Here is a 22954-nt window from a genome sequence, read left to right as displayed (position 1 = left end):
ACTATCTTAAAATACACAAGCTTCTCAAATATTACGCTATCACGTTATTATCATGGAATTAAAATTAATGAGATGCGACACTAAGAAACTATCATATGAAAAGCAACATTTCAGTTTTTTCCAATTTCTTCCTAAAGGAACAAGCTGGGACATACACTGGCTAAAAACAATCCAAAATTATTTTCTTGGTAAAACTGACCACTTTTAAGAAAATAACTGTAGTACGTAAACCTGTGTACCTGTGTAGGATTATCAATTAATTATATATAGTTTCAGCAGCAATAATTACAGAGCTATGCTTCATGTAGTTCCTTCTCGAAATCTGATTATCATATTAGCTCCTGATGTGAGTGTGTACTCACCTATACGTGGTTGCAGGGCTCGATTCACAGCTCCTGAACGCACCTTTACGCTGGTCGCTATTAGGTCCGCTCTCTCCCTGCTATATATGGATTCTGCCTCTGCTACTTTACTCTCCAGATTGTTAAACTTACTGACAGCTTTAAAGCCGAGAAAATTCCTAACATCCCTATGACTCATCGGAGCATTCAGTTTCCAGTTGTTTCCTCCTCTTCCTGGGTCCCATCTCTGAAACAATCTGGCGATGTTCACTTTGTCAATTCCTCTCAAGATTTTATACCTCGTTATGATATCCCTGTATCTCTCCTGTCCTCCAGTGTCATCAGCTTGAGTTAATTTAACTTCTACTCATAGGACATACCCCTTGGATCCGGGACTAGTCTTGTTGCATACCGGTGCTGTGTACTCCAATATAGGCTTCACGTACACGGTATACAGTGTCGTGAATGACTCCTTACATAGATGTAGAAACGCTTTACCAGGCGCCCATATGCTGCAGCAGTTATTGGGTTGATGTGCGCCTCAGATGTGCTCGGTATAATACTCACCCCAGAAATCCTTTTCCTTGAGTGAGGTTTGCAGCCTTTGACCACTGAGCTTGTACGCTGTCTGCAATCTTTTTTGTTCTTCACAACCTTCATATCCCTGCACTAGGTGGGGTTAAACTCCAGGAACCACTTGTCACACCAATCTTGCAGCCTCTCTAAATTTCTTTGTAGTCTTTCCTGATCCTGGTCCACTTGTATTCTTCTCATTAGTTTCAACTCGTCTGTGAACAGGGACACCTCTGAATCTATTCCTTATGTCATGTCAGTCACATACACAAAAAACGTCACCGGCCGTAGGACTGACCTTTGTAGAACTCCACTCGACACATGCGCCCACTCTGACACCTCGTCACCTACCATCCTTCATGTTAGGTATTCCTTGATCCATTGCAATGCTCTTCCTGTTCGAGCCTGCTGTAGTGTTCTTCCTCTCTTATGAGTCAGGTGTCGTCGCAAGTCAGGTGTTGCTTTGTTGTGGGATGTGATAGTGAGGTGTGGTCTAGACTCTTTACATGCCTTCCTTTGACATATTACTTTCATATTCCTTGATAATGTGAGAAGTCACGAGAGCGCTTGGAATTTCACTATTCTTTCACAGTGGTTATTTTGCATATATATATATATATATATATATATATATATATATATATATATATATATATATATATATATATATATATATATATATATATATATATATATATATATATATATATATATATATATATATATATATATTATTTCCCAGTAAAAGCAGGCCTTAGACAAGGATGTGTGATGTCACCGTGGTTGTTTAATATATTTATAGATGGGGTTGTAAGAGAAGTAAATGCGAGGGTCTTGACAAGAGGCGTGCAGTTAAAAGATAAAGAATCACACACAAAGTGGGAGTTGTCACAGCTGCTCTTTGCTGATGACACTGTGCTCTTGGGAGATTCTGAAGAGAAGTTGCAGAGATTGGTGGATGAATTTGGTAGGGTGTGCAAAAGAACCAAAACCCTAGCATTCACTTCTTTTAAAGCCCCATCTATAAATATATTGAACAACCACGGCGACATCACACATCCCTGTCTAAGGCCTACTTTTACTGGGAAATAATCTACCTCTCTCCTACATACTCTAACCTGAGCCTCACTATCCTCGTAAAAACTCTTCACTGCTTTCAGTAACCTACCTCCTATACCACACACCTGCAACATCTGCCACATTGCCCCCCTATCCACCCTGTCATATGCCTTTTCTAAATCCATAAATGCCACAAAAACCTCTTTACCCTTATCTAAATACTATTCACCTATATGCTTCACTGTAAACTCTTGGTCTACACACCCCCTACCTTTCCTAAAGCCTCCTTGTTCATCTGCTGTCCTACTCTCTATCTTACTCTTAATTCTTTCAATAATAACTCTACCATACACTTTACCAGGTATACTCAACAGATTTATTCCCATATAATTTTTGCACTCTCGTTTATCCCCTTTGCCCTTATACAAAGAAACTATGCATGCTCTCTGCCAATCCCTGGGTACCTTACCCTCTTCCATACATTTATTAAATAATAACACCAACCACTCCAATACTATATCCCCTCCTGTTTTTAACATTTCTATCTTTATCCCATCAATCCCAGCTGCCTTACTCCCTTTCACTCTACCCACTGCCTCACGAACTCCCCCCACACTCACAACTGGCTCTTCCTCTGTCCTACAAGATGTTATTCCTCCTTGCCATATACACGAAATCACAGCTTCCTTATCTTCCTCAACATTTAACAATTCCGCAAAATATTCCCTCCATCTTCCCAATACCTCTAACTCTCTATTTAATAACTCTCCTCTCCTATTTTTAACTGTCAAATTCATTTGTTCCCTAGGCTTCCTCAACTTATTAATCTCACTCCAAAACTTTTTCTTATTTTCAACAAAATTTGTTGGTAACATCTGACCCACTCTCTCATTTGCTCTCTTTTTACATTTCTTCACCACTCTCTTAACCTCTCATTTTCTCTCCATATACTCTTTCCTCATTGTATCACTTCTACTTTGTAAAAACCTCTCATATGCTAACTTTTTCTTCCTTACTACTCTCTTTACATTATCATTCCACCAATCGCTCTTCTTCCCTCCTGCACCCACTTTCCTGTGACCACAAACTTCTGCTGAACACTCTAATACTACATTCTTAAACCTACCCCATACATCTTCGACCCCATTGCCTATACTCTCACTAGCCCATCTATCCTCCAATAGTTGTTTATATCTTACCCTAACTGCCTCCTCTTTCAGTTTATACACCTTCACCACTCTCTTACTTGCTGCTTCTATTTTCCTTGTATCTCATCTACCTTTTACTCTCAGTGTAGCTACAACTAGAAAGTGATCTGATATATCTGTGGCCCCTCTATAAACATGTACATCCTGAAGTCTACTCAACAGTTTTTTATCTACCAATACATAATCCAACAAACTACTGTAATTACGCCCTACATCATATTTTGTATGTTTATTTATCCTCTTTTTCTTAAAATATGTATTACCTATAACTAAACCCCTTTCTATACAAAGTTCAATCAAAGGGCTCCCATTATCATTTACACCTGGCACCCCAAACTTACCTACCACACCCTCTCTAAAAGTTTCTCCTACTTTAGCATTCAGGTCCCCTACCACAATTACTCTCTGACTTGGTTCAAAGGCTCCTATACATTCACTTAACATCTCCCAAAATCTCTCTCTCTCCTCTACATTCCTCTCTTCTCCAGGTGCATACATGCTTATTCTGACCCACTTTTCACATCCGACCCTTATTTTAATCCGCATAATCCTTGAATTTACACATTTATATTCCCTCTTCTCCTTCCATAACTGGTCTTTCAACATTATTGCTACCCCTTCCTTAGCTCTAACTCTCTCAGCTATTCCTGACTTAATCCCATTTATTTCTCCCCACTGAAACTCTCCTACCCCCTTCAACTTTGTTTCGCTTAGGGCCAGGACATCCAACTTCTTTTCATTCATAACATCAGCAATCAAATCTTTCTTATCATCTGCACTATATCCACGCACATTCAATCATCCCAGTTTTATAAAGTTTTTCTTCTTCTGATTTTTAGTAAATGTGTATAGGAGAAGGGATTACTCCCGGCATTTTAGTCACCTCATATGACACGCATGGCTTACGGAGGAAAGATTCTTTTCCACTTCCCCATGGACAATAGAGAGAAATAAAACAAGATATATATATATATATATATATATATATATATATATATATATATATATATATATATATATATATATATATATATATATATATATATATATATATATATATATATATATATATATGTCGTGCCGAATATGTGAAACTGGTCAATTAGCAAGAACTCACTTAAAATTAAGTCTTTTCTAAAATTTTCTCTTATACGTTTGAAGATATATATTTTTAATTAATGATAATGTAAAAAATTTTAATTTTGCACCAAAAGAATCTTAGAAAACTTACCTAACCTTATTATAACAAGAACAATTTATTTTAGCCTAACCTAACTAAATATATTTTAGATTTGTTTACAATAATTTAATACTAAACAATCACAGTGAAATATATTTTTTTCGTTAGGTTCAGAATGATTTTGGCGAAATTATTGCATACACAAATTTTCACTTGTCCTATATGGCAGGAGGAGCCACATGTCTATGGTGCATCCAACAACATAAGCAGACTCTTGGATGTCACTACCGCCCGGCTCCGGCTGGGTTACAAGTATCTTTGGCAGGTTAAATCACCACCACCAGATGTAGACCAAACGAAATGTAAACTTTGCCAGATGGATTATTGTCACACCCTGCGTCATTATGTACTGGAGTGCGATAAAATTAATGAATTTAGAAACAACTCACTCAGAAGTGTTCAAGAAATGGCTAAGTATTTTATCCACAGTGGTATATTACAGACCATTCTGGAGAAATACCCTGACTTTGCTAGCTGTAAATAAAGCATTACCACATATGTGCATGTGTGTGTGTGTGTGTGTGTGTGTGTGTGTGTGTGTGTGTGTGTGTGTGTGTGTGTGTGTGTGTGTGTGTGTGTGTGTGTGTGTGTGTGTGTGTTTGTGTGTATGTGTATGAGTGTGTGAGTGTGTGTGTGTGTGTGTGTGTGTGTGTGTGTGTGTGTGTGTGTGAGTATGAGTGTGTGTGTGTGTATGAGTGTGTGTGTGTGTGTATGCGTGTGTGTGCGTGTGTGTGTATGAGTTTGTGTATGTGTGTGTGTGTGTGTGTGTGTGTACTCACCTATTTGTACTCACCTATTTGTGGTTGCAGGGGTCGAGTCATAGCTCCTGGCCCCGCCTCTTCACTGATTGCTACTAGGTCCTCTCTCTCCCTGCTCCATGAGCTTTATCATACCTCACCTTAAAACTATGTATGGTTCCCGCCTCCACTACTTCACTTTCTAGACTATTCCACGACTTGACTACTCTATGACTGAAGAAATACTTCCTAACATCCCTTTGATTCATCTGAGTCTTCAATTGTGACCTCTTGTGTATGTGTCCCATCTCTGGAATATCCTGTCTTTGTCCACCGTGTCTATTCTGCGCAGTATTTTATATGTCGTTATCATGTCTCCCCTGACCCTCCTGGCCTCCAGTGTCGTCAGGCCGATTTCCCTCAACCTTTCTTCGTACGACAATCCCCGTAGCTCTGGGACTAGTCTTGTTGCAAACCTTTGCACTTTCTCTAATTTCTTGACGTGCTTGACTAGGTGTGGATTCCAAACTGGTGCTGCATACTCCAGTATGGGCCTGACGTAAATGGTATACAGTGTCTTGAACGACTCCTTATTGAGGTATCGGAACGCTATCCGTAGGTTTTCCAGGCGCCGTATGCTGCAGCAGTTATCTGATTTATGTGCGCCTCAGGAGATATGCTCGGTGTTATACTCACCCCCAGATCTTTTTCCTTGAGTGAGGTTTGCAGTCTTTGGCCATCTAAACTATATTGTGTCTGCGGTCTTCTTTGCCCTTCCCCAATCTTCATGACTTTGCATTTGGCAGGGTTAAACTCAAGGAGCCAGTTTCTGGACCAGGCTTGTAGCCTGTCCAGGTCTCTTTGTAGTCCTGCCTGATCCTCATCCGATTTGATTCTTCTCATTAACTTCACATCATCTGCAAACAAGGACACTTCTGAGTCTATCCCTTCCGTTATGTCGTTCACATATACCAAGAACAGCACAGGTCCTAGGACTGACCCCTGTGGAACCCCGCTTGCCACAAGCGCCCACTCTGACACCTCGTCACGTACCATGACTCGTTGTTGCCTCCCTGTCAGGTATTCTCTGATCCATTGCAGTGCCTTTCCTGTTATGTGTGCCTGATCTTCTAGCTTTTTCAGTAACCTCTTGTGAGGAACTGTGTCAAAGGCCTTTTTGCAGTCCAAAAAAATGCAGTCGATCCACCCCTCTCTCTCTTGTCTTACTTCTGTCACCTTGTCATAAAACTCTAGTAGGTTTGTGACACAGGATTTTCCTTCCCTGAAACCATGCTGGTTGTCAATTATACACTTGTTTCTTTCCAGGTGCTCCACCACTCTCCTCCTGATGATCTTCTCCATGACCTTGCATACTATACACGTTAGTGATACAGGTCTGTAGTTTAGTGCCTCATGTCTGTCTCCCTTTTTAAAAATTGGGACTACATTTGCCATCTTCCATACCTCAGGGAGTTGCCCAGTTTCAAATGATGTGTTGAAGACCTTTGTTAATGGCACACACAATATCTCTGCTCCCTCTTTAAGGACCCATGGAGAGATGTCTGGTCCCACCGCCTTTGAGATGTCAAGTTCGTATAGCAGCTTCTTCACCCCTCCTTGGTTATATGTACCTCATCCAGCACTTGCTGGTGTACCCCCCTGTTCTGATTTCCTGGAATCCTACTGGTTTCCACTGTAAATACTTCTTTAAATCTCGATTGAGCTCCTGACATACCTCTCTGTCGTTTCTTGTGAACTCCCCATCGCCCTTTCTCAGTCTGATTACCTGCTCCTTGACTGTTGTTTTCCTCCTGATGTGGCTGTACAACAGCTTCGGCTCAGACTTGACTTTCGATGCTATGTCATTTTCATATTGTCGCTGAGCCTCCCTTCTTATCTGTGCATATTCGTTTCTGACTCTTCCTGAGTTCTCTGTCTTCTGCACCTTTTCCATTCTCTAGTGCACCTAGTTTTTACCTCCCTACACCTTTGGGTGAACCAAGGACTCGTTCTGTTCTTCCCATTATTTCTGTTTCCCTTGGGAACAAACTTCTCCTCTGCCTCCTTGCATTTTGTTGCCACATAGTCCGTCATTTCACCTAGTTGTACTCACCTAGTTGAGGTTGCAGGGGTCGAGTCCAAGCTCCTGGCCCCGCCTCTTCACTGGTCGCTACTAGGTCACTCTCCCTGAACCGTGAGCTTTATCACACCTCTGCTTAAAGCTATGTATGGATTCTGCCTCCACTACATCGCTTTCCAAACTATTCCACTTCCTGGCTACTCTGTGGCTGTACTCACCTAGTTGTACTCACCTAGTTGAGGTTGCGGGGGTCGAGTCCGAGCTCCTGGCCTCGCCTCTTCACTGATCGCTACTAGGTCACTCTCCCTGAACCGTGAGCTTTATCATACCTCTGCTTAAAGCTATGTATGGATCCTGCCTCCACTACATCGCTTCCCAAACTATTCCACTTACTGACTACTCTGTGGCTGAAGAAATACTTCCTAACATCTCTGTGATTCATCTGTGTCTTCAACTTCCAACTGTGTCCCCTTGTTACTGTGTCCAATCTCTGGAACATCCTGTCTTTGTCCACCTTGTCAATTCTTCTCAGTATTTTGTATATCGTTATCATGTCCCCCTATCTCTCCTGTCCTCCAGTGTCGTCAGGTTGATTTCCCTTAACCTCTCCTCGTAGGACATACCTCTTAGCTCTGGGACTAGTCTTGTTGCAAACCTTTGCACTTTCTCTAGTTTCTTTACGTTCTTGGCTAGGTGTGGGTACCAAACTGGTGCCGCATACTCCAACATGGGCCTAACGTACACGGTGTACAGGGTTCTGAACGATTCCTTATTAAGATCTCGGAATGCTGTTCTGAGGTTCGATAGGCGCCAATATGCTGCAGCCGTTATTTGGTTGATGTGCGCTTCAGGAGATGTGCCTGGTGTTATACTCACCCCGAGATCTTTTTCCTTGAGTGAGGTTTGTAGTCTCTGGCCCCCCTAGACTGTACTCCGTCTGCGGTCTTCTTTGCCCTTCTCCAATCTTCATGGCTTTGCACTTGGCGGGATTGAACTCCAGGAGCCAATTGCTGGACCAGGTCTGCAGCCTGTCCAGATTCCTCTGTAGTTGTGCCTGGTCTTCGTTCGAATGAATTCTTCTCATCAACTTCACGTCATCTGCAAACAGGGACACCTCGGAGTCTATTCCTTCCGTCATGTCGTTCACAAATACCAGAAACAGCACTGGTCCTAGGACTGACCCTTGTGGGACCCCGCTGGTCACAGGTACCCACTCTGACACCTCGCCACGTACCATGACTCGCTACTGTCTTCCTGACAAGTATTCCCTGATCCATTGTAGTGCCTTCCCTGTTATCCCTGCTTGGTCCTCCAGTTTTTGCACTAATCTCTTGTGTGGAACTGTGTCAAACGCCTTCTTGCAGTCCAAGAAAATGCAATCCACCCACCCCTCTCTCTCTTGTCTTACTGCTGTCACCATGTCATAGAACTCCAGTAGGTTTGGCTGCTGTTGATGAGATCATTCATTTCTAGGTGTTCCACCACTCTTCTCCTGATAATCTTCTCCATGACTTGTGTGTGTGTGTGTGTGTGTGTGTGTGTGTGTGTGTGTGTACTCACCTAGTTGTACTCACCTAGTTGAGGTTGCGGGGGTCGAGTCCGAGCTCATGGCCCCGCCTCTTCACTGATCGCTACTAGGTCACTCTCCCTGAGCCGTGAGCTTTATTATACCTCTGTGTGTGTGTGTGTGTGTGTGTGTGTGTGTGTGTGTGTGTGTGTGTGTGTGTGTGTGTGTGCGTGTGTGTGTGCGTGTGTGTGTGTGTGTGTGTGTGTGTGTGTGTGTGTGTGTGTGTGTGTGTGTGTGTGTGTGTGTGTGTGTGTGCGTGAGTGCGTGCGTGCATGAGTGTGTGAGTACGTGCGTGCTTGCCAGTTCTAAAACTAGCAGTCCAGTGTGTTATCCGCTGTAACTTAGCTGGAAAATAAGAATAATGAAATTAGGAGTGTTTCTGTACACCATGGGAAGGTTAGCAAGGGTCCCTCACATAGTGATCACAATTCAGTCTTACAGATAAATCTCACGCCAGCATTGTAATGTCTCAATTCCCTTCGAAGAATCGCAAAATCGTAAAATCGTAAAATCACAATTGTAAACATCTCACCGAACATAAAGTTGGGTGAAGGCACTTGAACTAGAGCTTGTCGCAGCCATGGTGGTGTTAGATTCACCTGTTAAAACCTACCTAGTGGTCAGAATGCAGTCCATGCTAACCTTCCTTGGGTGTGTAGAAATACACTTAGCAGCATGACTCTTATTAGGCATGCGTGGTAGAGTGGATCACGCATGGTACAGTGGATCACTCATGAATCATGCAGTGGTTTGCTAGTTTTAGATGTGGCTAATCATGGGTTGGAATCCACTCTACGGTGAGTTGCAAACAATCGTGGCATTATGATTTCTCGAGTCAAGTATATTTGTGTTCTTGAACACTTGTGAAGAGATTCCTCCCAGATTCTTTTATAGGGATCTTATTGCATCCCTAACACATTAATAAGGGAACTTCTGGGTAGGATTAAGAATATAGATTTCCCGACAGAAGTGATAGTAAATGCAAGCGAAAAGTTCGGTCTGTCCTTGTAATCTTTTAAAAAATGTGGAGGGAAGTTTAACCGAGTAAATGCAGGAATTATATTTGTAGAATTTTTCTTCTATGAATTTAGGAGTGGAGATATATATTGCTTTTAGTGTAATATAAAATGATCAAACTTCTTTGGATGATGTGAAAATCGTGGCGTAAGTAGAAATGGAAAAGGTCATCTTGCTGTTTGTAGATTTTCTGTAGACTCTGAAGGACACCACGTCCTTGACTGGTGATCTGCATAGTTTGTACTTTGTTAACTTTTTGTTGAGCAAGAGACAGTAAGACACAGATGCAACACTTTGTTGTGAGTAAGAGACAGTAAGACACAGATGCAACACTTTGTTGTGAGTAAGAGACAGTAAGACACAGATGCAACACTTTGTTGTGAGTAAGAGACAGTAAGACACAGATTGAGACACTTATGCAGCATATGGGAATCTTTATTCAGGAAACTACAATATATAAGCCACGTCTACGGCCCTATGCTGTACATTCTACAAGATTGATGGACTGAACACATCGACTCCAGGCTGAGGGACTGATTACCTCATGCTCCTCCTCTCCATACGCCTTCCTCTTTGTATTGGACTGATGAAGCCACTGTGTGGCGAAACGTTTCCTGAATAAAGATTCCCATACGCTGCATAAGTGTCTCGATCTTCAACTTGTCGGTTTTTCAAACCATTCATCACAACTGTCAGACACTGCAGCATCATGGGATCTTGTTACAAAGAATTCTTCAACATTTGTTCAACCTTTGGACGAAGACCTACTTCGACTAGTGGATGGTACCACTATGACCCCGCCTCCGCCTGCTTCACCTCTCCTCACTACAGTATATAAGCCACGTCTACTGCCCTATGCTGTACATTCTACAAGATTGATGGACTGAACACATCGACTCCAGGCTGAAGGACTGATTACCTCATACTCCTCTCCTTACGCCTTCCTCTTTGTATTGGACTGATGAAGCCACTGTGTGGCAAATCGTTTCCTGAATGCACTCATCCAAGTACCGCTCAGTGATGCAGTCATCTAGGTACCACTCAGTGATGCAGTCATCCAGGTACTTCTCAGTGATGCAGTCATCCAGGTACCTCTCATTGATGCACTCATCCAGATATCGCTCAGTGATGCAGTCATCCAGGTACCTCTCAGTGATGCAGTCATCCAGGTACCACTCAATGATGCAGTCATCCAGGTACCTCTCAGTGATGCAGTCATCCAGGAACCGCTCAGTGATGCAGTCATCCAGGTACCGCTCAGTGATCCAGTCATCTAGGTACCGCTCAGTGATGCAGTCATCCAGGTTCCGCTCAGTGATGCAGTCATGCAGGTACCACTCAGTGATGCAGTCATCCAGGTACCTCTCAGAGATGCAGTCATCCAGGTACCTCTCAGTGATGCAGTCATCCAGGTACCACTCAGTGATGCAATCATCCAGGTACCTCTCAGTGATGCAATCATCCAGGAACCGCTCAGTGATGCAATCATCCAGGTACCTCTCAGTGATGCAGTCATCCAGGTCCCGCTCAGTGATGCAATCATCCAGGAACCGCTCAGTGATGCAGTCATCCAGGTACCTCTCAGTGATGCAGTCATCCAGGTACCACTCAGTGATGCAATCATCCAGGAACCGCTCAGTGATGCAGTCATCCAGGTACCTCTCAGTGATGCAGTCATCCAGGTATCACTCAGTGATCCAGTCATCCAGGTACCGCTCAGTGATGCAGTCATCCAGGTTCCGCTCAGTGATGCAGTCATCCAGGTACCGATCAGTGATGCAGTCATGCAGGTACCGCTCAGTGATGCAGTCATGCAGGTACCACTCAGTGATGCAGTCATCCAGGTATCTCTCAGTGATGCAGTCATCCAGGTACCTTTCAGTGATGCAGTCATCAAGGTACCGCTCAGTGATGCAGTCATCCAGGTACCACTCAGTGATGCAGTCATCCAGGTACCGCTCAGTGATGCAGTCATCCAGGTACCTCTCAGTGATGCAGTCATCCAGGTACCACTCAGTGATGCAGTCATCCAGGTACCGCTCAGTGATGCAGTCATCCAGGTACCACTCAGTGATGCAGTCATCCAGGTACCACTCAGTGATGCAGTCATCCAGGTACCACTCAGTGATGCAGTCATCCAGGTACCGCTCAGAGATGCAGTCATCCAGGTACCACTCAGTGATGCAGTCATGCAGGTACCGCTCAGTGATGCACTCATCCAGGTACTGCTCAGTGATGCAGTCATCCAGGTACCACTCAGTGATGCAGTCATCCAGGTACCGCTCAGTGATGTAGTCATGCAGGTACCGCTCAGTGATGCACTCATCCAAATACCACTCAGTGATGCAGTCATCTAGGTACCACTCAGTGATGCAGTCATCCAGGCACCTCTCACTGATACACTCATCCAGGTACCGCTCAGTGATGCAGTCATCCAGGTACCTCTCAGTGATGCAGTCATCCAGGTACCTCTCAGTGATGCAATCATCCAGGTACCTCTCAGTGATGCAGTCATCCAGGTACCACTCAGTAATGCAGTCATCCAGGTACCGCTCAATGATGCAGTCATCCAGGTACCTCTCAGTGATGCAGTCATCCAGGTACCACTCAGTGATGCAGTCATCCAGGTACCTCTCAGTGATGCAGTCATCCAGGTACCGCTCAGTGATGCAGTCATCCAGGAACCACTCAGTGATGCAGTCATCCAGGTACCTCTCAGTGATGCAGTCATCCAGGTACCTCTCAGTGATGCAATCATCCAGGTACCTCTCAGTGATGCAGTCATCCAGGTACCACTCAGTAATGCAGTCATCCAGGTACCGCTCAATGATGCAGTCATCCAGGTACCTCTCAGTGATGCAGTCATCCAGGTACCACTCAGTGATGCAGTCATCCAGGTACCTCTCAGTGATGCAGTCATCCAGGTACCGCTCAGTGATGCAGTCATCCAGGTACCACTCAGTGATGCAGTCATCCAGGTACCTCTCAGTGATGCAGTCATCCAGGTACCTCTCAGTGATGCAATCATCCAGGTACCTCTCAGTGATGCAGTCATCCAGGTACCACTCAGTAATGCAGTCATCCAGGTACTGCTCAATGATGCAGTCATCCAGGTACCTCTCAGTGATGCAGTCATCCAGGTACCACTCAGTGATGCAGTCATCCAGGTACCACTCAGTGATGCAGTCCTCCAGGTACCTCTCAGTGATGCAGTCATCCAGGTACCACTCAGTGATGCAGTCATCCAGGTACCTCTCAGTGATGCAGTCATCCAGGTACCACTCAGTGATGCAGTCATCCAGGTACCTCTCAGTGATGCAGTCATCCAGGTACCTCTCAGTGATGCAGTCATCCAGGTACCACTCAGTGATGCAGTCATCCAGGTACCGCTCAGTGATGCAGTCATCCAGGTACCGCTCAGTGATGCAGTCATCCAGGTACCACTCAGTGATGCAGTCATCCAGGTAACACTCAGTGATCCAGTCATCCAGGTACCGCTCAGTGATGCAGTCATCCAGGTACCACTCAGTGATGCAGTCATCCAGGTACCTCTCAGTGATGCAGTCATCCAGGTACCACTTAGTGATGCAGTCATCCAGGTACCTCTCAGTGATGCAGTCATCCAGGTACCTCTCAGTGATGCAGTCATCCAGGTACCGCTCAGTGATGCAGTCATCCAGGTACCACTCAGTGATGCAGTCATCCAGGTACCTCTCAGTGATGCAGTCATCCAGGTACCACTCAGTGATGCAGTCATCCAGGTACCTCTCAGTGATGCAGTCATCCAGGTACCAGGTACCTCTCAGTGTTGCATTCATCCATGTACCTCTCAGTGATGCAGTCATCCATGTACCTCTCAGTGATGCAGTCATCCAGGTACTGCTCACTGATGCAGTCATCCAGGTACCTCTCAGTGATGCAGTCATCCAGGTACCACTCAGTGATGCAGTCATCCAGGTACCACTCAGTGATGCAGTCCTCCAGGTACCTCTCAGTGATGCAGTCATCCAGGTACCACTCAGTGATGCAGTCATCCAGGTACCTCTCAGTGATGCAGTCATCCAGGTACCACTCAGTGATGCAGTCATCCAGGTACCTCTCAGTGATGCAGTCATCCAGGTACCTCTCAGTGATGCAGTCATCCAGGTACCACTCAGTGATGCAGTCATCCAGGTACCGCTCAGTGATGTAGTCATCCAGGTACCGCTCAGTGATGCAGTCATCCAGGTACCACTCAGTGATGCAGTCATCCAGGTAACACTCAGTGATCCAGTCATCCAGGTCTCAGTGAGCAGTATCCGCTCAGTGATGCAGTCATCCAGGTACCACTCCGTGATGCAGTCATCCAGGTACCTCTCAGTGATGCAGTCATCCAGGTACCACTTAGTGATGCAGTCATCCAGGTACCTCTCAGTGATGCAGTCATCCAGGTACCTCTCAGTGATGCAGTCATCCAGGTACCGCTCAGTGATGCAGTCATCCAGGTACCACTCAGTGATGCAGTCATCCAGGTACCTCTCAGTGATGCAGTCATCCAGGTACCACTCAGTGATGCAGTCATCCAGGTACCTCTCAGTGATGCAGTCATCCAGGTACCACTCAGTGATGCAGTCATCCAGGTACCTCTCAGTGATGCAGTCATCCAGGTACCTCTCAGTGATGCAGTCATCCAGGTACCTCTCAGTGATGCAGTCATCCAGGTACCTCTCAGTGATGCAGTCATCCAGGTACCTCTCAGTGATGCAGTCATCCAGGTACCTCTCAGTGATGCAGTCATCCAGGTACCTCTCAGTGATGCAGTCATCCAGGTACCTCTCAGTGATGCAGTCATCCAGGTACCGGTCAGTGATGCAGTCATCCAGGTACCTCTCAGTGATGCAGTCATCCTGGTACCTCTCAGTGATGCAGTCATCCAGGTACCGCTCAGTGATGCAGTCATCCAGGTACCACTCAGTGATGCAGTCATCCAGGTACTGCTCAGTGATGCAGTCATCCAGGTACCTCTCAGTGATGCAGTCATCCAGGTACCACTCAGTGATGCAGTCATCCAGGTACCACTCAGTGATGCAGTCATCCAGGTACCACTCAGTGATGCAGTCATCCAGGTACCTCTCAGTGATGCAGTCATCCAGGTACCACTCAGTGATGCAGTCATCCAGGTTCCACTCAGTGATGTAGTCATCCAGGTACCGCTCAGTGATGCAGTCATGCAGGTACCACTCAGTGATGCAGTCATCCAGGTACCGCTTATTGATGGGTTGATATATATAGATATCACTAAGTACACTGATAATTTTGTTGCTGGAATAACTGGTGTTAAGCATCACAATACCACCTGTTTAAATACTAAATTGTTATAACTATGATCATAATTTTTAAAGGGTTGGACCAGTAAGCCAGCGGAAGGCCTCGATGAGATGACCAAAAGCTGCTACGGCATGTCATCATCTGACTTACGATTCGCGTCAGAAAACACTTGTCCTGTTTCCTAACGAACTTATCTAACCTAATCTCCTTTTTCTCCGCTATAATGATGCTGTAATTAAGGGCTAGACTTTTGAGGGCTATGATGTAAGTTGAGTGGCAGATCTAAACTGCCTATATAAGAGGCTATTCTGGGGAACAGTCTAATATTAGGAAGAACAGTCTGGTATTAGGAAGAACAGTCTGGTATTCAAGGGAACAGTCTGGTATTAGGGGAAACAGCCTTGTATTAGGGGGAGCAGTCTGGTATTAGGGGAGCAGTCTGGTACTAGGAGGAACAGTTTGGTATTAAAGGGAATAGTCTGGTAATAGGGGAAACAGTCTTGTATTAGTAGGAGAAGTCTGGTATTAGGGGGAACAGTCTGGTATTATGGGGAGCAGTCTTGCATTAGGGGGAACAGTCTGGTATTAGGGGGATCAGTCTGGTATTAGAGGCAGCAGTCTGGCATTAGGGAGAGTAGACTGGTATTAGGGGGAACAGTCTGGTATTTGGGGGAGCAGTCTGGTATTGAGGGAAACAGTCTGGTATTAGTGGGAACAGTCTGCTATTAGGGCGAACAGTCTGTTATTAGTGGGAACAGTCTTGTATTAGGGGGAACAGTGTGGTATTAGGGGGAACAGTCTGGTATTACGGGGAGTAGACTGGTATTAGGGAGAACAGTCTGGTATTAGGGGGAGCAGTCTGGTATTATGAGGAGCAGTCTGGTATTATGGGGAGCAGTCTGGAATTATGAGGAGCAGTCTGGTATGATTAAGATCAATCTGGTATTAGGGGGAGCAGTCTGGTATTAGTGGAAGCAGTCTGCTATTATGGGCAGCAGTCTGGTATTATGGGGAGCAGTCTGGTATTATGGGGAGCAGCCTGGTATTATGGGGAGCAGTCTGGTATTATAGGGAGCAGTCTTGTATTATGGTGAGTAGTATGGTATGAGGGAGATCAATCTGGTATTAGGGAGAGTAGTCTGGTATTAGGGGGAGCAGTCTAATATGAGGGAGATCAATCTGGTATTAGGGGAAGCAGTCTGGTATTATGGGGAGCAGTCTAGTATTATGGGAAGCAGTCTGGTATTATGGGGAGCAGCCTGGTATTATGGGGAGCAGTCTGGTATTATTGGGAGCAGTCTGGTATTATGGGCAGCAGTCTGGTATGATTAAGATCAATCTGGTATTAGGGGGAGCAGTCTGGTATTAGTGGAAGCAGTCTGGTATTATGGGCAGCAGTCTGGTATTATGGGGAGCAGTCTGGTATTATGGAGAGCAGTCTGGTATTATGGGAAGCAGTCTGGTATTATGAGGAGCAGCCTGGTATTATGGGGAGCTGTCTGGTATTATGGGGAGCAGTCTTGTATTATGGGGAGCAGTGTGGTATGAGGGAGATCAATCTGGTATTAGGGAGAGCAGTCTGGTATTAGGGGGAGCAGTCTGATATGAGGGAGATCAATCTAGTATTAGGGGAAGCAGTCTGGTATTATGGGGAGCAGTCTGGTATTATGGGGAGCAGTCTGGTATTATGGGGAGCAGTCTGGTATTATGGGGAGCAGTCTGGTATTATTGGGAGCAGTCTGGTATTATGGGGAGCAGTCTGGTATTATGGGGAGCAGTCTGGTATTATGGGGAGCAGTCTGGTATTATGGGGAGCAGTCTGGTATTATGGGGAGCAGTCTGGTATTATGGGGAGCAGTCTGGTATTATGGGGAGCAGTATGGGGGCAAGGAAGGCTGGGAAAGTTGTCTTTGAGCTGAGTAATAATTATGATTTTTCTTTATGGGGCAGCTTAGAGGAGTTGATGGATCCTCCTTGTGGCAGTCACTGTATATTCTCTAGCACAGTCACTGTATATTCTCTATCACAGTCACTGTATATTCTCTAGCACAGTCACTGTATATTCTCTAGCACAGTCACTGTATATTCTCTAGCACAGTCACTGTATATTCTCTAGCACAGTCACTGTATATTCTCTAGCACAGTCACTGTATATTCTCTAGCCCAGTCACTGTATATTCTCTAGCACAGTCACTGTATATTCTCTAGCCCAGTCACTGTATATTCTCTAGCACAGTCACTGTATATTCTCTAGCACAGTCACTGTATATTCTCTAGCACAGTCACTGTATATTCTCTAGCACAGTCACTGTATATTCTCTAGCACAGTCACTGTGTATTCTCTAGCGCCGGCACTGTATATTCTATAGGTCAATCACTGTATATTCTCTAGCACAGTCACTGTATATTATCTAGCACAGTCATTGTATATTCTCTAGCACAGTCACTGTATATTATCTAGCACAGTCACTGTATATTCTCTAGCACAGTCACTGTATATTCTCTAGCACAGTCACTGCATATTCTCTAACACAGTCACTTTATATTCTCTAGCAGTCACTGTATATTCTCTAGCATAGACACTGTATATTCTCTAGCACAGTCACTCTATATTCTGCAGCACAGTCACTGTATATTCTCTTGCACAGTCACTGTATATTCTCTAGCTCAGGCACTGTATTTCCGTTAGCACAGTCACTGTATATTCTCTAGCACAGTCACTGTATATTCTCTAGCACAGTCACTATATATTCTCTAGCACAGTCACTGCAATTTTCTCTAGCACAGTCACTGTATATTCTCTAGCACAGTCACTGTATATTCTCTAGCACAGTCACTGTATATTCTCTAGCCCAGTCACTGTATATTCTCTAGCACAGTCACTGTATATTCTCTAGCCCAGTCACTGTATATTCTCTAGCACAGTCACTGTATATTCTCTAGCACAGTCACTGTATATTCTCTAGCACAGTCACTGTATATTCTCTAGCACAGTCACTGTATATTCTCTAGCACAGTCACTGTGTATTCTCTAGCGCCGGCACTGTATATTCTATAGGTCAATCACTGTATATTCTCTAGCACAGTCACTGTATATTCTCTAGCACAGTCACTGTATATTCTCTAGCACAGTCACTGTATATTATCTAGCACAGTCACTGTATATTCTCTAGCACAGTCACTGTATATTCTCTAGCACAGTCACTGCATATTCTCTAACACAGTCACTTTATATTCTCTAGCAGTCACTGTATATTCTCTAGCATAGACACTGTATATTCTCTAGCACAGTCACTCTATATTCTGCAGCACAGTCACTGTATATTCTCTTGCACAGTCACTGTATATTCTCTAGCTCAGGCACTGTATTTTCGTTAGCACAGTCACTGTATATTCTCTAGCACAGTCACTGTATATTCTCTAGCACAGTCACTATATATTCTCTAGCACAGTCACTGCAATTTTCTCTAGCACAGTCACTGTATATTCTCTAGCACAGTCACTGTATATTCTCTAGTACAGTCACTGTATTTTCTCTAGCACAGTCACCGTATATTCTCTAGCACAGGCACTGTATATTCTCTAGCACAGTCACTTTGTATTCCCTAGCACAGTCACTATATATTCTCTAGCTGTCACTGTATATTCTCTAGCACAGTTACTGTATATTCTCTAGCACAGTCATTGTATATTCTCTAGCATAGTCACTGTATATTCTCTAGCACAATCACTGCATATTCTCTAGCACAGTCACTGTATATTTCTAGCAAAGTCACTGTATATTCTCTAGCACACTCACTGTATATTGTCTAGCACAATCACTGCATATTCTCTAGCACAGTGACTGTATATTCTCTAACACAGCACTGCATATTCTCTAACACAGTCATTGTATATTCCCTAGCACAGTTACTGTATATTTTCTAGTACAGTCGCTGTATATTCTCTATTACAGTCACTGTATATTCTTTAGCACACTGTATATTCTCTAGCACAGTCACTATATATTCTCTAGCACATTCACTGTACATTTACTAGCATAGTCATTGTGTATTCTCTAGCACAGTCACTGTATATTCTCTAGCATAATCACTGTACATCTAGGACAGCCACTGTATATCTTCTAGCACAGTCACTGTGCATCTTCTAACACACTCACTGTACATCTAGCACAGTCACTGTAAATCCATCTCACTTTAAGTGTGGTCAGCCTTATCATGTAATACTGGGGACTACCTGGGATAGTTACTTAAACATCATGTCTTCAAAGAATCTGACATTCCAAACGCTATTTTTCAAGACCTTCATAAAACCCATATAAGATCCCCAGATGTGGTCTTGGTCAACACACACTGTGATTAACATCGTATCTGATCACATTCCACTCTTGATACGACTGCAAATCCCTTCCCGACCCCATTCAACAACTTAAAGACCCTTCCTAACTTCGATTCTTTTAGGAACTTCATGACAATGGACAGACCATCATGCTAGAGAATCAACCCACTACTGCCACTGATGATGCAATATCCTCCATTCATGACAGGATTAAGGCAGCAACTTCGGCGTTCTGCGACCATTTATTTACGAGAATATTCCAGCAATACAAGTTGACAAGGTAACCACGTAATAGAATGAGAAACTACCAGTCGCCGTGCAGGAGACGCTGAGTGGCCAACCCTTAATTAATGCTAACTCATCCATTGATAAGAAGGTAAAGAATTGACGCCGTGAATCTCCACAGAAAAACATACCTGGAAATACCTTGTGCACCTGGCAAACTTGGAGCGTCGTCTAAACCCCCCTACTATTTCTGTAATAAACTTATTTCAATGAAGGCGATGAAGGTTCTATTCCACAGCAACAGCCAAAGCTGAGTTAAAACCAATGGAAAGTAGACAGCGACGAAGACATCCAACCTCTATTGCATATGATACAACTACCTTTGAAGACGATCACTTCTCACCATACAAATCGTCCTTCAGATGAAATTGGTTATAAAAGAAAACAAGTAATAATGCCAAAGGACTCTCAGCGTCCTTAGGCATTGTTACTTAGACATAATTTTATGCATGGCTTCTAGCTAATTTCCTAAAATATTTAAAACGGTAAAAATTATATTCATCGCCATACCCAACAAAGGCAAGCACGAACCAGAGAACTGTAGACCCATCTCTCTTTTGGAGGTCACTGGCAAGATCTTTGTGAAAGTAATTTATAATAAGTTGAATTGCTACATGGAATACCTTCATCTCATAACCGTGAAGAAAGTGGTCAGGGAATGACCACCTCAGAACTACGTATTCGAGGGTGATGGACTGATTGCATCGTCCTTACATGCCTGCTACATGTGTCTTACATATCAAATTATCGGTATTGTATACCCTTCTCATATTCACACCGAGTAGTTTGGATTTAGAAACCAAAAAGCAACTAACCATGTCATGCTGTTGACTGCCTACGTAAATATAGCAAGTTCGCACTTATTGCAACTAGAGTCGTAAACAAGGATTTGTCAGTCTCTGGCACTATGGCCTAGTGTTCAAATTAGCTTATCTTACCCATCACAACTAAACAATCCTAAGAGTGATACACAACTTCTTAACCAACAGACAAGTCATCCCTTCCTTCAACTACATAACAGCAAAAGAATTCATACCTACAGCTCGAATACCTCAGGACTCCTGTCTGAGTCCTATTCCATCCAACATCTATGATAATGACCATCCCCAGCCCGAGTATAGAGGCGCCATTATTTCCCAATTAACAGATGATCTAGTATATGTCGTGTCCCCTACTCCACGTCAAACACATGAATGTGATTGAAAAGATGAATAAAGAATTGAGAAGTACGGCCAATTAGGAGAGGAAATAGAGAATTACCAACAACCCGGCAGAGTACAAAGTATTATTGGATGTTCCACTACAATCATGATCTTATTTGTGCTCTAAATAGCAATGGAGGTAATCCATTGCTATTTAGAGAACAAATAAGATCATGGAATCACAGAATTTTACAGGCTACACAAAAAAAGTCATTGACAAATAAATGTAGAAAAATCCCATCTTTCCCAATTGCTTAGAATTCATCAGGCCCCGGAAACACCTCGACAACACAACGATGCGCCCTATACTCGAATATCTATGCGTACCCTCGCCAGTAACATCCAAATCCAACATGTCAAAACTCTAGAATCCAGACAAGCGCCCTCCATTTTATCTCTGGCACTCGCTTGAGAGACAGGGCCCGGATGGAGGACCTTACGTTTTTCTCAAGAACAACGCAGTCATCGTCAGACTTTACATGCTCAAGAAGCTCCAACTGTATGGCATGAACAACCTTTACTTACCTGACAGAAAATGTCTTGCCACCCGATTAACGCCACAGACTGTGGTCCGTGTGCCCCGCCTTGCAACAAAGGAAGAAGTCCCAAGGCCAAGGATACTGTGTGATCTACCAGGAGTTAATGAAGATTGGAAAACACCTGACCCATTCTACGTATAAAACAGAAAAATAATCATAACTGTTGTAACACTTTGAACACCCGAACACGTGCTTGTGAATATCACCGACAGCCTTGCATGTTCCAGGCAGTGAACCACCGGCGCTCATACCTTGCACCCGCAAGCCTCTGGAGCTGCGACCTGCTATCGCGAGGAAGTCTACTTCACGTAAACAATAGTATACCCACATCAACCGCATAAATATGCGAGTAAACACCTTTCACGTATATATGTGTATGAGAGCTGGGCAGTGCGGTATGCAATGTAAACTACAGCCATTACCAAGTCAAAATGAAAAGCGGTTGGAAAACTTATCATAGTTCGTTCATTCGGTCCCTCCTTCACCGTTTTCAAGTCACAACACATAAAACATTAACAAGACTGACAACTACTACTAATTTTCGTCTTCTGTTCTTATTTTCCTTATTTTTTCTCCTACTGCAACTGTGGTAGTGGTGGTCATACCTGACCGCTACCAAGGTTAGCAAATGACAACTCCAGTATCATGCCTTACGCACGCCTATGCAACTATCATCACTACCACAACCACCGCCTACACTACTACTACTACTACAACTGCTACTACTACTATTATTACTACTAATGCTACTGTTGCTGCTGCTGCTACTTCTACTACTACTACTACTACCACTACTACTACTACTACTACTACTACTACTACTACTACTACTGCTGCTGCTGCTGCTGCTGCTGCTGCTGCTGCTGCTGCTGCTGCTGCTGCTGCTGCTGCTCCTGATGTTTCTCCTGCTGCTGCTACTACTACTACTACCACCACCATCACTACTACTTTTTACCTACTACCATTACTACTACTACTACATCATATCTTTGCAAAAGTTTCATAAAAACTCGGGTGGGTTAAATGTGTCTCAGATAAAGATTCCCAAATGATGTACATGTTTCTTATTCACTTACTAAAATGAGGATAGATTTAATTGGATTATGGAAGGTGAAGTTTGGTTAAATTTGTTTATTTTAGTTTGCGTTAGGGCAGGTTTTGTTAGTTTAGGTTACCTAAGATCAGAATTGGTTAAGATGCGATAGATTAACGTAAACTTAGCTATATATAAGCATATTTACTTAATTATAAAATAATCTAAAGAGACAGCTAACATCTGGTAGTGACGGACGCACAAGAATCCCTTACAACGTTAGAATCTCCACGCTCACTCTTCAACCTGGAGGATGTGCTTCAGTGCGACACATGGTCTAGTCTCCTGCAGCGGTTCCCATACCGGGGTGTCCACAGAGACTAAATGGTATTATTGTCATTATTTTTTTTATTTATATTCTACAAGCA

This window comes from Cherax quadricarinatus, chromosome 27, assembly GCF_038502225.1.
Source record: "Cherax quadricarinatus isolate ZL_2023a chromosome 27, ASM3850222v1, whole genome shotgun sequence".
Taxonomy (NCBI): Eukaryota; Metazoa; Arthropoda; class Malacostraca; order Decapoda; family Parastacidae; genus Cherax; species Cherax quadricarinatus.
Note: the sequence above shows the minus strand (reverse complement) of the source record.